Raw genomic sequence first — 13,295 nt, 5'->3', positions numbered from 1 at the left:
AAAAAAAAAAAAAAAGTGAGACAGAACCATCATTAATCAAAACACAGGTAGACATATTTGGCATACAAACAGGTACAAAATGTATAATGCCTACATGTTCTGCTGACGTCCTGAGGAGGCGTCTGGTTAGTGACTATTTTAAGAATCCACTGATTGGAATGGTTCATTAAGAAAGAATGAGTCTAAAAAATGACCCTAGGTTTGAAAAAGGCCACTGAATAAGTCTGATAGGCAAGAAAATCACGGAAACTGCTGGGGACAGCGTGGCGAGGGTGTTTTGCGCTGTCATTTCAGCCACAAGTGGTCTGCGTGGGGCTCCCCGGCTGCCAGGACTGGTAGAGAACTGCCGAGCCAGCAGCTCCGGCCTGAGCAGGCCTTTCCTGGTAATGAGGGTTAGCTGGGGGAAAACGGCACAAAGAGGAAGCGTGTGGCTTCCGACTGCAGGCCAGGCAAGAAGCTGCTTTTTCTCAAGACCACAGCCGCGTGTGCCTTGGATGTTGTCCTCCAGATTGCTGTGCTGCCCAATAAAGCAGCGGTAGCCACACTGGGCAATCAGAATGCAGCTTGTGTGATCCGAGATACACCGCAAGTACGAAACACCTGCTGGACTCCAAAGTCTTAGCACAGGCCTGCCTTGATGGTTCTGCACGTTGACTGCATGGTTATCTAACCTTTCGTATAGACTTTGGGTTAAATGAGATACGTTATAAAAATTGATATCGGCTGGCACCGAGGCTCACTAGGCTAATCCTCCGCCTAGCAGCGCCGGCACACCGGGTTCTAGTCCCGGTTGGGGCGCCGGATTCTGTCCCGGTTGCCCCTCTTCCAGGCCAGCTCTCTGCTGTGGCCAGGGAGTGCAGTGGAGGATGGCCCAGGTGCTTGGGCCCTGCACCCCATGGGAGACCAGGAAAAGCACCTGGCTCCTGGCTCCTGCCATTGGATCAGCGCGGTGCGCCGGCCGCAGCGCGCCGGCCGCGGCGGCCATTGGAGGGTGAACCAACGGCAAAGGAAGACCTTTCTCTCTGTCTCTCTCTCTCACTGTCCACTCTGCCTGTCCAAAAAAAAAAAAAAAAAAAATTGATATCATCTGTCTCCTTTGAACATAGTTTTTAGAAAGCCTTAGGCTATCCATGTTTCTTGTCTTTGACTGCCAGAGTGTTGATTACAAGAGGCTGGGAAGAGTGGGAGGGATAGAGGGAGTTTGGATTTAAAAAATAGGGGAAGCTGGGTGTGGCTCACTAACTATGACAAATGTATCACACTAATATGAGATGTTAACAATAGGGGAAGCTGGGTGTGTTTTATGGATTGTGACAAATGTATCATGCTAAGATATTAGTAATAGGGGATGTTAGGTGTGGGCTATAAGAGAACTCTGTACTACTTTATGGTTTTTGTTTTGTAGATTTAAAACTACTCTGAAGTAAAAAGTTAAAAAAAGAAAACTCCTACAGATGATATTCAGATGGAAGTGTTTTTGCTTTCTTTCAAATCTACACATGAAATGTCTACTACTGTGCTATTAATCTATCAATTAAGAAATCCAAAGAGCTGGGAACTTGGCACAGCAGTTGTAACCCTGCTTGTGTCCACATCTCACATCCTAGTGCCTGGGTTCAAGCCTACTTCCACTTCTTTTTTAAGGTTCATTTATTTGAAAAGCAAAGTAATAGAGGAAGCAGAAGAGAAAGAGAGAGAGGGGTAGAGGGAGGGGTAGGGATGGAGGAGAGGCAGAGGGAGAGATTTTTCCATTTGCTGGTTCATTCCCCAACAGCTGGGGCTAAACCACGCTGAAGCCAGGAGTCAGGAATTACATCTGGATGTCCCATGGGAGTGGCAAGAATCCCAGTGCTTGGACTGCAACTTCCCAGGTGCATTAGCAGGAAGCTAGATAGGAAGCAGCGTAGCCAGGATTTGAACTGCCACTTCAATATGGGATTCAGGCATCCCAAGTGGCGGCTTGACCTGCTGTGCCATAGCATCTGTCCCCCACTTCGGACCCTAGCTTCCTGTTAATGCACAAAGGGGAGGCAGCAGATGATGTTTCAAGTACTTGGGTACCTGCCACCCATGTGGGAGATCTGGATGGAGTTCTGGGCTCCTGGCTTTGACTTGTACCAGTCCCGGCCATTTTGGGCATTTGAGGAGTAAGATGGGAGATTCTATCTGTCTTTGTCTGCCTTTTAAATAAAATGAAAAAAAAAAAATCAAGGTTACAGGTTACATATATGTACATGCAAACAGGTATAAAATGATTATATTACATAATCCAGTTAAATAACACTTTCATGAAACCCAACATTCCCCCTTAAAATATCAAACACTTAATTTTCAACACTTAAGAATAACTGTGCATCAATTACAGATCTAAACCAGTCATATTAAGCAGATAATAATTTGGGACATGCTCAGGCTGACTTGCCCCAAGTGGTGGAGTTGGAAGCATACCAGGGGATTCCAATTCAATCCCATCGAGGTGGCATGTACCAATGCCATCTCACTGTTCCAGGTGATCAGTTTCAGTTCACAGTTGGTCATGGTGAAGGGACTGGGAGTCAAAGGGAGCACATAGACAAGTCTAGTACCTGCTAACGCTAACTGATGGAGTAAATAAAGGGGAGAGTGATCCAACATGGGAAGTGAGATACTCAGCAGACTCATAGAATGGCAGATGTCCTAAATAGCACTCTGGCCTCAGAATCAGCCCTAAAGGCATTCGGAGCTGGCTGAAAAGCTCATGAGAGTATTTCAGGCATGGAAAGCCAAGACACTCTGGCAAAAGATCTCTGTGAGTGAGATCCCAGTGGAAAGAACAGGTCATCAAAGAAGGAGGTACCTTTCTCTGAAGGGAGGAGAGAACCTCCACTTTGACTATGACCTTGTCTAAACAAGATAAGAGTCGGAGAACTCAGAGGGCTTCCATAGCCTTGGAAACTCATGACTGGAGCATAGGGAGATTACTGATGCCATAGACAGGAGTGTCAATTGGTAAAGTCAACAACAGGAGTCACTGTGCACTTACTCCTCATGTAGGATCTCTATCCTTAATGTGCTGTACATTGAGATTTAATGCTATAACGAGTACTCAAACAATATATTTCACTTTGTGTTTCTATGGGGGTGCAAACTGTTGAAATCCTTACTTAATGCATACTAAACTGATCCTCTGTAAAAAAAAAAAAAAAAAAAAAAAGAAAGAAAGAAAGAAATTATCAATTCCCAACTTGACTCTCACTGGGATTAAACATGACAATAGGTCTGATCTGATTTCATCATCATTTAAAAAAATCATCTATTATTTTTCACTTTATGTTTCTGTGTGGGAGCAAACTGTTGAAATCCATACTTAATGTATACTAAGCTGATCTTCTGTATATTAAGATAATCTAAAATGAATCTTGATGTGAATGGAAGGGGAGAGGGAGTGGGAAAGGGGAGGGTTGTGGGTGGGAGGGACGGTATGGGGGGGAAGCCATTGTAATCCATAAGTCGTACTTTGGAAATTTATATGCATTAAATAAAAGTTTAAAAAAAATATCAAACACTTGCCAAGTCAAAATAGTATCACTTCTCAAGCATATTAATTTCTTAAATTTAAAAGAAGATGTTAAAACCAAACACACAAACAAGAGAGAATTCTACTTCTAAACAAATTCCGGGCTCAAGGCTGCTACTGCCGGCAGCAGGACTGGTGTTGGACACCGGCCTCAGCTGGTGAGTTTCAGGGTGTAGGGGTAAGTCAGCACAGTTAATGTGCCAGTGGAGGCATCTGGCAGGGCCAGACCCCTTGCTCCAGGCCCAGGGGCACCTGCCTCGAGTAGATGGGGTGGGGAGTGGGGCTGTGCTTCTCTAAACCTTTCCTTCTTAGGGATCTCCACACCCAGGCAGGCATTCATGGCCTGAGGCTAGATAGGAAGGTAGGCTGGGCCAGCGGGGAAGCTGTGGGAATAGGAAGAGCTAAAAATCCCTGGCTGTCTGCCCGACAGATCTGGCTGGATCTCAGCTCCAGCACAGGGGCTGGCTGGCCTTGGGCAAGTCATTTCCTTCTCCTGGGCTGTCTGGGGGAAGGAAAGGAAAGTTCTAGCATAAGGAGGCCATGAAGCTATTCCTGCTTAGCCCAAAGGTGAGCAAGAAAAATGTTCAGTGCTATCTATTTGATGGTAGCACAATCCAACTGACCACCAAGGAAGTGACTAAAAAAACTACCACTGCAAACTTATAAAGGCCCGAATCATACAATACAAAGAAGTCAGGGAGAGACACCAAAGAGTTAAAAAAAAAATCATAATATCCTTAAGTAATGACAGACCCAGGAAGGGATTATTGAAGGATATTCGAACCACTGGAAGAAAGAGACCTTGGAATGGGGTGCTCACGAGGGCCCGAGGACTTACTAACTCAACGTCTGCTTTGGCATTTGGTTGAGTCTGGCCACCACCACCTTACCCAAAAGATCAAACTGACGTTGGGGACACTGGAACAAGCTGACATCATTTGCACACCGATGTGATGCAAAATAATGCACAGGACTTTACTTAGGAAGTGTTCTTGCCAAAAGATATTTAGTTTCCATCTGATAATAGGCCTCTCTCTAGAGCGAAGGACTTTTAGGAAGAGAAGAGCAAGTTCAACAACACTATGTAGGACCCTGTGTAATGTGTGGGAACCATAAACAGGCCTGGACTCTTCCAAAAGTCACTTACAAAGAGCCGCAAAATGTTCTATTTTAAAGAAAAGTTATTGACCAGATGCAGCAAGTGGAAATGACCAGATACAGGATCTGCAGGTAGGAAAGTGGTTACCAAAGACAGTTTGGGACAGGTGGGGACACAGGACTGTGGACCGGCTATTCTGTGATATTATGGAGTTACTGTTAAGTTTCTTGGATGTAGTGATGGTATGGTGGTTATGCGGAAGAATGAGAATGTTCTTGTTCTCAGGGGATACACGGTAACATATTGGAGGTGAAGTGTCCAGGTGTTTGCTACTTTCAAATGGTTCAGCAAAAATTTATATCATATAATAATCCATATATAGGACTGGAAGAAGGGATTAAAGCAGATATGGAAAATGTAGAACAAAGGGTGAATTTACATAGAGGACATACAAGTATTTGTTTCATGATTCTCCCAGGCATCCAACTAAAATGGGGGCGGGCGAGAGACAAAGTGAGGGAAGATTCACCAAACAAAAGGTCCAATTACATCATACTTCCTTTAGAATCCCCTCAACATCTATATTCAGGTCAGCTTTGTTGTGTGCCCTTTCATTTGATACAGATTTTTTTTTATTACTTCAACAAATTTCATGTGTGATCTGTGCTTGTTCAACCAACAGAGCCACCTGTCTCAGCTTCTTTGCTGGCTGACATCAAAACCAAGCCTGAAACAGCTCCAACAGCAGGTTTTAAGAGTCCACCAGGTGGCTAGGAAGCCTAACATAGCAATCCCCAACCTCCTGGAACTGACAGCTAATTCTTTATGAGGACAGTTTTTAAGCCAGTAAGACTGGATCCAAGGTGGTGGGGGTGGGACAGCCCGTGGGCGCTCTCTCACCAGCACAGGTGGAGGAAGGACAGGTCTCAGGTGCCAGTCACCCAGGCTGCTGAGGCTTAACACTAAAAGCATGCTGTGCCCGAGTTCCGAGGCGCAGAGCAGTCACTCCGGGTTCATTCTTGCGGCTGGGAGAGCTCCCGCTGAATCCAATCTGTGATGCTTTTAACACAGGAGAGTGCTCCAGAGATCTGGATTTAGAGAGTGGAAGTGGGTGTCTGGCTCTGCTGCATGCTAGCTGTGCAACCTCGGGGCAGCATTCTCCGTGCAGGTGCTAGGGATGCTGTGTGGAGACAGCTCTCTTCACTGTGTGTCCGGGATGGGGCCAGGCCTCACAGGACGCTGAGCAGCCCCACCCCCACCCCCTGTTGCTCCACACACCAGTGATGCCTGTCAGTCTATGGGAGGAAGACAGGGCAAACAGCCACGCTCGCCAAGGCGCCCTCTGCCTAGACATGGGCTAAGTTCTCTGGGCCTCATTTTACTTGCTGATAATATCGGCTTAACCACCTAAGAAGTAGCCCTTTATAAATTAACTATGCAAAAGATACCCTAATATGCATGTGAGCAGACAGCCTGCAAGGTAGGGACCAGGGGTGTGGGGTGGGGCCAACCACCTGATCCCCAGGTGAGACCCATCACAGTTTTGTCTCTCCAGCTAATCAGGAGAACACACGACAGTGCTTCAAGGATGCCAACTCGAAAGTGGAAAATGTCGGCATATGAATACTGCTACAGACAAAACCCACAGCTTGGTGTGGATTTCAGGGACAAGGCACATGGCAAAGAGATGGGCTATTGAGGTAGATGAGCAGTGCAGATTTCAAAGAATCTGGTTTAGGAGTCCACTCAAGCTAACCTGGAATGAAAACGACACTTCTTATAGTGAGCAAGTGATAAAATGATGGCAGGAGCCACTTCAGGGACCAAGATTACAAAATAATTGGGGTCAGCGCTGTTGCGCAGTGGGTAAAGCCACCACCTGTAATGCCAGCATCCCATATGAGTGCCAGTTCAAGTCCCAGCTGCCCCACTTCTGATCCCACTCCCTGCTAATGTGCCTGGAAAGGAGCAGAAGTTGGGCCCCTGCACCCATGTGGGAGACCCAGAAGAAGCTCTGGGTTCCTGGCTTCGGTCTGGCCCAGCCCTGGCCTTTCAAATAAATAACATCAATCTTTTTTTTTTTTTAATTTATTTGACAGAGTTAGACAGTGAGAGAGAGAGAGAGAGAGAGAGACAGAGAGAAAGGTCTTCCTTCCATTGGTTCATCCCCAAAATGGCCACCATGGCCAGAGCTACGCCGATCTGAAGCCAGGAGCCAGATGCTTCTTCCTGGTCTCCCATGCGGGTGCAGGGGCCCAAGCACCTGGGCCATTCTCTACTGCCCTCCCAGGCCACAGCAGAGAGCTGGACTGGAAGAGGAGCAACCGGGACTAGAACCTGGTGCCCATATGGGATGCCGGCGCCGCAGGCAGAGGATTAACCAAGTGAGTCACAGCACCGGCCCAATAATATAAATCTTAAAATAAATAAATAAATAAAGTAACCCAGAAGAGAATGCCCTACCCTTTCTGGGCACAGGGCTGACTTTTAAAAGGACAGACTTGAGAGGCCTATTTGCATTTTGGAACAATGCTTCTGGAAGGGCAAGGCTGGCTCAGGCTGCTGCAAATGGCTCCACATGGAATGGGATGCTCTGAGTGACAGCTGAGTACAGGGTGAGCCGAGGGATCTGTGTTAGGCTGGGCCTGACCCAGGGGCCACAGATGGTCTTAAGGAGATGGTCAGGGAGGCCTGCAGAGCCTTCTCGGGCAGGAGGCTGCCTGCCACACTCCTCGAGGAGTTTAGGTAAGAGTGCATCGCCTGCCCTTGGTCCTTGGTCTGGTTGCTTTCTGGGCTGTCTGTCCTTTCCTTTATCTCAGTTCTCTCCCCGCCCTGCCCTCAACACACTGTGGAAAACAGGGAGCTAATTTTGTGTGGCTGATCTAATTTCTCCTCTGTCCCTCCCTTTTAAATGGGTCTAGGGAATGCTGACTGGACAGAAAGTTCTGACCTCTCCTTTGCAGCCCCAAGTCTCAGGAATCAACAGAGGCGCGAGGCAGGCTACAAGAGGCTGGGGCTGGGAGGGAGAGCAGGTACCAGGCACAGGCCCTGGAGATCGGAAGTGAACGCAGACACCCACTCCAGATGCTCTTCAGAAGACGGATGTCGCCGTCACAATGACTTGCGGGGTGTGGGCTGGGGGCTGCTGGGACACACGTGGTTATGCACGGACAGTTTTCCACGGATGTGCACATAAAACTCTGTAGTGCTAACATGGTGTTTGCCACGACCTCACTCAACCCTGCTTACTGCTGTTTCGGTGCATCCCTCCAAATCCCACTCGTCTTGGAAGCAGCTGAATAACACCAGGTCCCTAATTTCTGGGCCCCGTCATCTCAAATGAGGTATCTGACCCCTTTTCTTCTTCGGTATCCAGAACACATCTCCATAGCATTCTTGCAAGAAGAAAGACTATCAGAAAAATGGAGGGTAGCACAGTCGGAAGAATATTATACCAGAGCTTTCTGGTAAGGCAGTATTTACGTCCACAGGCATGTACCACACCCGTTCAGGGGAGATATTATTGGTTTAGAAGCTGGGTTAGTGTATCCCAAAATATACCTCACAAAAAGGCACAGTTACCCTCCCAAAATAGGCCCTGTAATTAAGTAGCCCTTTCAAGTGGATTGTTTCCGATCACAACTTGACATATGTTGCTTTAATCTCCCTGCTTCAGCCAATGTGGCCGTATCGGGCCACAAAAGCTCCTGACGACTCACGCGTAAGCTAGACTGTGGTGTCACTAGCAAACGGATGTACATAAACAGTTCTGTGTACCCAAACACTCAGGCTCCCTCATTCGTAATGACCTCTCCCTCCTCCCTGAGCACACCCCATCAGGCCAAGAAGGCCACCCTTGCAAGGGTGAGTCTGGATGGGAGGACCATTCCATCTCAGAGGTCAGCTAAAGGCGGACATGTCCCAAGATGCTGGGGCTGGAACGTAAAATACGAGACACTCTCTTTGTGTGTGAATGCGGGGACTGTGTTGCGCCAGCCTTGCTTCTATCTTTAGCTGATCATCACTCAGTATGAGCTGCCAGAGGCCTCTCGGTCTGTGTTCAGTTGGGATGGGCTTGCGTGGAGTCAGGGGTGAGGAAGAGAGAACTTCTGAGGAGCCCCTTCCGTCTCAGGAGCCTCTGCCCCATGGTTCTCATTTATGTTTTCCAGTGGTATTTTTACATGTGATTAGATGTCAAAATATTTAACAGCTTAAGCCTTCAAAATCTGAGCACCTGAGACACTTGCATTTTTATTCTAACGTCAGAGGCCTCAGCCTTGGCATCACTAAGGTTTGGGCCGCCATTCAGCGTGTCTGTGTGTGTGCTGCCCTTCTGAGCACGGCAAGGCACCTGGCCGCATCCCTGGCCTCCCCACACTGGGTGCCACTGGCGCATTCCTGCCTCATACGCGCTCAGTGTAAAACCCCAGAACAGCTTTGGGTGTCACCATACGTCTTTTAGGAGGGCCCACCTGACCTCAGCTGAGGTCCACCACTTTCTTGCTATTCTAATGTATTTCTCTTTCTTCTCCTTGAGTGGCTAGAAAAACAAAACTGTTGGTTTTTCAAGGCAGCCACAGGTTTTAGTTTCAAGAATTTCAAACTCCTGTGAGTCTCCATGAGGAGACCTTGAGCCCGCAGAGGATTTCTGAACAGCACCGCCCTCCCTGACTATGGGAGCTGGGACCCGGCCTTAGGTCAGTTAAGACATCTAAGGAGAGGGATTCGCTGCCACCCCGGCTCTGCCTCAGACTGCTGCCCTCCCTGCTTTTAGGAGCTTTTTACCAAGGAGACTGCTCCAAAGAACCCCTTCCTGCTCGACTGTGAGGCCCTCAGCACTGGGCGCGAAGGCAGGGGACAGGGCTGCAAGTCTACCAATAAGGTGACAGAAGCAAACTGCCCTCTGCACGCCAGGGCCGGGCCACTTCCGGGCAACCACGTGCATGGGAAGGCCTGGGACAGTAGAGGCCCCCCCCAGGAGCTTGGCTGACTGGGCAGGGCCACAGAAGCAACACGGGAGGGCAGAAAGTCTAAGCATGGGAGATGGTTAAGTTCATCCCCGGGGGAGAAGACGGAGGAGGAAGAAGAGGAAGAAGAAGAGGAGGAGGAGTTTCGTGGGCTGGGGCATGGGAAGTGAGTGGGCCCACTCAGGATATGACCAGGAGCAGCAGGCGACTGAGAACATGGTCATCCCGGGCCTCATGTGTCACTGGTACAGGGACTACAGGAAGGAGCCAGGCCGCCGGCCTGTGCCCCGGGACGCATGCTGCAACTCGGTGGAAGGACTAGAGTCCTCTCCCTTTCCCCTCTGCTCTCCATTCTCTCCCTCTCGTTCAACAAGCTAATTGTCCAGTTGTTTGTCTAACTGCTCACTGGGTTTTTTTTTTTTCCATTTTAAAAATCAAGGTTTAATTAATACACAGCAAAATCCATCCTTTCTAAAGTGCACAGTTCTGGGAACTTCTGGGAAGGCAAGCAGTCCCATAAGTCCTGCCACGGTTCAGATGGGGAGCCACTCTGTTATCCCCCTTCAACAATTCGCTGTACACTGAGGTTGCTTTCTCAATTGGAGCAAGCTCGCCTTGTGCAAGAGCAAGGTCCTCCTCTCTGAAAGCATTTGAATTTCCCTGATGGGGATTCTGTAAGAGAGACTTTTTTTGGCTAGCACGAGATTGGGTCAGACAAGCCCTGAGGCCATGTCCATCTCTTTAACTCCTCGAAATTGGAGCAGAGTCACGCACAGACTGCACTCCCCTGCCCCGTCCTTAAACATCCGCCCATTTGCAGTGACAGGGCTGACTCCCCTAACTCTAAGTAAAGGTCCCACCCAAGCACCAAATTCTTTTCATAAAAGCTCAAACCTTTCAGGCCAATAATTGGAACCCTGTGAAGGCTACAAAATAAGCATAGACCCAGAAAATAAAGAAAGCAATGTTTGAAAGCGAAAGCCTAAACATGGCCAGGCTATCACGTACTCCAACCCCCCACTTCTCCTTAATGGACTCCAAAACCAAACAACGTGACCTCACTTGGTTGCAAGAAGGAAGTGAAATGAGCTGAGCTTGTCTAAGAATGGGTCAACAGGGGAGGAGGAGGAGGCAAATGTCACAGGGGTTCCCATGGCTCGTCACGGGGTGCATCCTGGAGGAGGGTGGGGGACACCAGAGACACCGGATGGACATGGCCAACATCCCCAGCAGCCCCCTGCTGGAAGACACACACACCATTTGGCAGTTTGATTTCAATGCCAAATGTCTGGTCTCCAAACAAGGCTGCCCTGCTACCAAGGATCACTGCTTTCCTGACCATCTGCTGAGCTGGGCCCCAGCACTGCCGGGCTCATTTCAGTCTCACAACACCATAGGAACGGAACATTACAGGACTCTTTTTTAAAGAAGGGGAAACTGAGGCTCAGAGTGGTTACCTAACAACCAGCAGGTGCAGATCTTGAGTTTGAACTCCTGACCCCAAGGTCTATCCTCTTTACTATGGCTGGCAAAGCCTAGGTGGTTGCTAAATTGAATACTCTGGGTCTCAGGCCATCATTATGCTGGTCTGTGGGCTGGCTCCCAGGCATGCTGGATTCTGAATGGCCTTAAATTCTCCATTCCCAAAGCAGCTAACTGCCGGCTTCTCTCTCATTTCAACACACACAGGTTATAAGGATCTCCCTGCTTTGAAGATTTTCTTTTATTCTTTGGTCTGCAAGTTTATTACTCTTCTGTTACATGGCTGGCTTAGAACTAAGCTGTAGAGGGTATTCTACATCCAGAAGCTTTCCCGGATCTAGACTTATTAGAGTTTAGAATATGTCATATCGCTTAATAATATGAACAATAACAAGCAATAATATACTACCGGAAAACATCAGTTCAATGACACGTTTAATTATAGGATACTGTTCTTCTCAGTTTAGTGCAGATTTAAAAGGTGGGAAGGCCACTGCTTCCCTTTAGGAGCACCACTTTACAACAAAAACATTATAGATGCAGGGATGGGTGTTTAGCACAGTGGTTAAACCACATCAGAACACCAGGGTGTGAGCCCCTGTTCTGGCTCCTGACTCCAGCTTGCTGTTAATGTAGACCCTGGGAGGCAGCAGTGGTGGCTCAGATAATTGGATTTCTGCCACCTACATGGGAGACCTGGATTGAGTTCCTGGCTCCTGGCATTGGCCTGGCCCAGCCCTGGCTATTGTGGGCATCTGGGAGAGTGAACAAATAGATGGGGGATTTCTCTCTGTATCTGTCTCTCAAATAAATAAAGTTCAAAAAGGAAGAAAGAAATGGAGCAACACTTACCAAAATTTCCGCCAACTATCACAAACTTTATATACACCACATGTCTTCTACAACAGCGGCAGGACTGGGCCTGGAAACAAAAGAACAGCACACTGTTACACGTTCCTAATTTAGTACACGTGTGCTTCTTCTCTGGCAGGAGCAACCTCTGAACTCTGTTCTGGGCACCATCAGGGTCACCAGACTCCACCTCCTGGCTTCCTCTTTGCTTTTCACAGGAAGATGAAACTTCAGCACTAATTTCAAAACCAAAACAAAATAAAACTTGACAATGGAACAACTCAGAAAATGTGCTTATAGATATTTGAGTTTTTATAGCCCTTCAAAATAATTAGACAAAAGAACAATGGAAAAATATCTAAAATTTCACTTAAAATACCCCCACCACCAAAATCATGTTCCTCTTTCATTTTCTCTCAATAACCACCCCCACATCTCGCTGTGTGACCCTGGGCCATAAATTTTCCCACCCTTTCTTCCCTAGACTTGATTTTACTATGTGTAAAACAGGGATTATCATACTAGCCTCATAGGGCTGCCATGAGGATTACATGGTATCAATTTAGTGAGACATGAATGATACAGAAAAGCTTAACACAGCAGCTGGCATACAGTAAGCACCCAGCGACCAGAAGCCAGTGTCACCACTCTCCTAGTCTCCCTTGCTCGAAGCCTACCACCATGGCTCTCCAGTCTCTGATGCAAACCATGGCCCAACACAGCCAGGCTGGGCCTCCCCACCTCTCTCCATTCTCGCCCTCACTCACCATCTGGTATGCAACGCACCTTGCAGAAACCTCGGTCCTGGTCCCCAGGTTCTCCTGTTCCCATCCCACCTTCCCAGCTCTGCATGGCCTCTTTCCCAAACGCAACACACAGCCCGTCCCTCCTCAGTGGACATGCCTTCCATCACTTCCTGGTACCTGGGAATTTACCTGGCAGCTCACCTGAGCCTGGAACTCAGCCTCCAGGCACGCCAGCCCCTGCCCCGCAACTGTGGGTAGGAGGCAGGGCTCTTTACTTTTTTTGTACAAAAACTGCCTAGAGACAAGTGTCTCAGAATAAGGTTTTCAATTGAAACAACTTTTTTGAGAGGCAGAGAGAGAGTGAGAGAGAGAGAAAGAAATAATGCCCATTGGCTTGTTCCCCAAATGCCTGCAAGAGTCAGAGCTGGCTGAAGTAAAAAACTGGGTATGCAATCCAAGTCTCCTACATGGGTGGCAGGAACCCAATCACTTGAGTCATCAGCACTGCCTCCCAGGATGGGCATTAGCAGGAGGCTGGAGTCAGGAGGTGGAGCTGGGAGTCAAACCCAGGCTAAATGGGTTGCGGGCACCTT

At 48.1% G+C, this 13,295-nt stretch overlaps 1 protein-coding gene across 3 annotated transcripts in view; it reads right to left on the bottom strand.

The window, feature by feature from the left end:
• FYN (FYN proto-oncogene, Src family tyrosine kinase) overlaps nt 1-13,295 on the bottom strand; it is a 222,732-nt gene that overhangs the window by 113,569 nt on the left and 95,868 nt on the right. For all 3 annotated transcript variants that reach the window (XM_008263382.4, XM_002714927.5, XM_002714925.5), the window contains one exon: nt 11,957-12,026. The gene's annotated coding sequence lies outside the window, so the exon portion shown is untranslated. The remainder of the gene's footprint in view (nt 1-11,956; nt 12,027-13,295) is intronic.

This window comes from Oryctolagus cuniculus, chromosome 5 (genome assembly GCF_964237555.1).
Source record: "Oryctolagus cuniculus chromosome 5, mOryCun1.1, whole genome shotgun sequence".
Classification (NCBI taxonomy): Eukaryota; Metazoa; Chordata; class Mammalia; order Lagomorpha; family Leporidae; genus Oryctolagus; species Oryctolagus cuniculus.
Note: the sequence above shows the minus strand (reverse complement) of the source record. Positions and strands in the feature narration are given on the sequence as shown.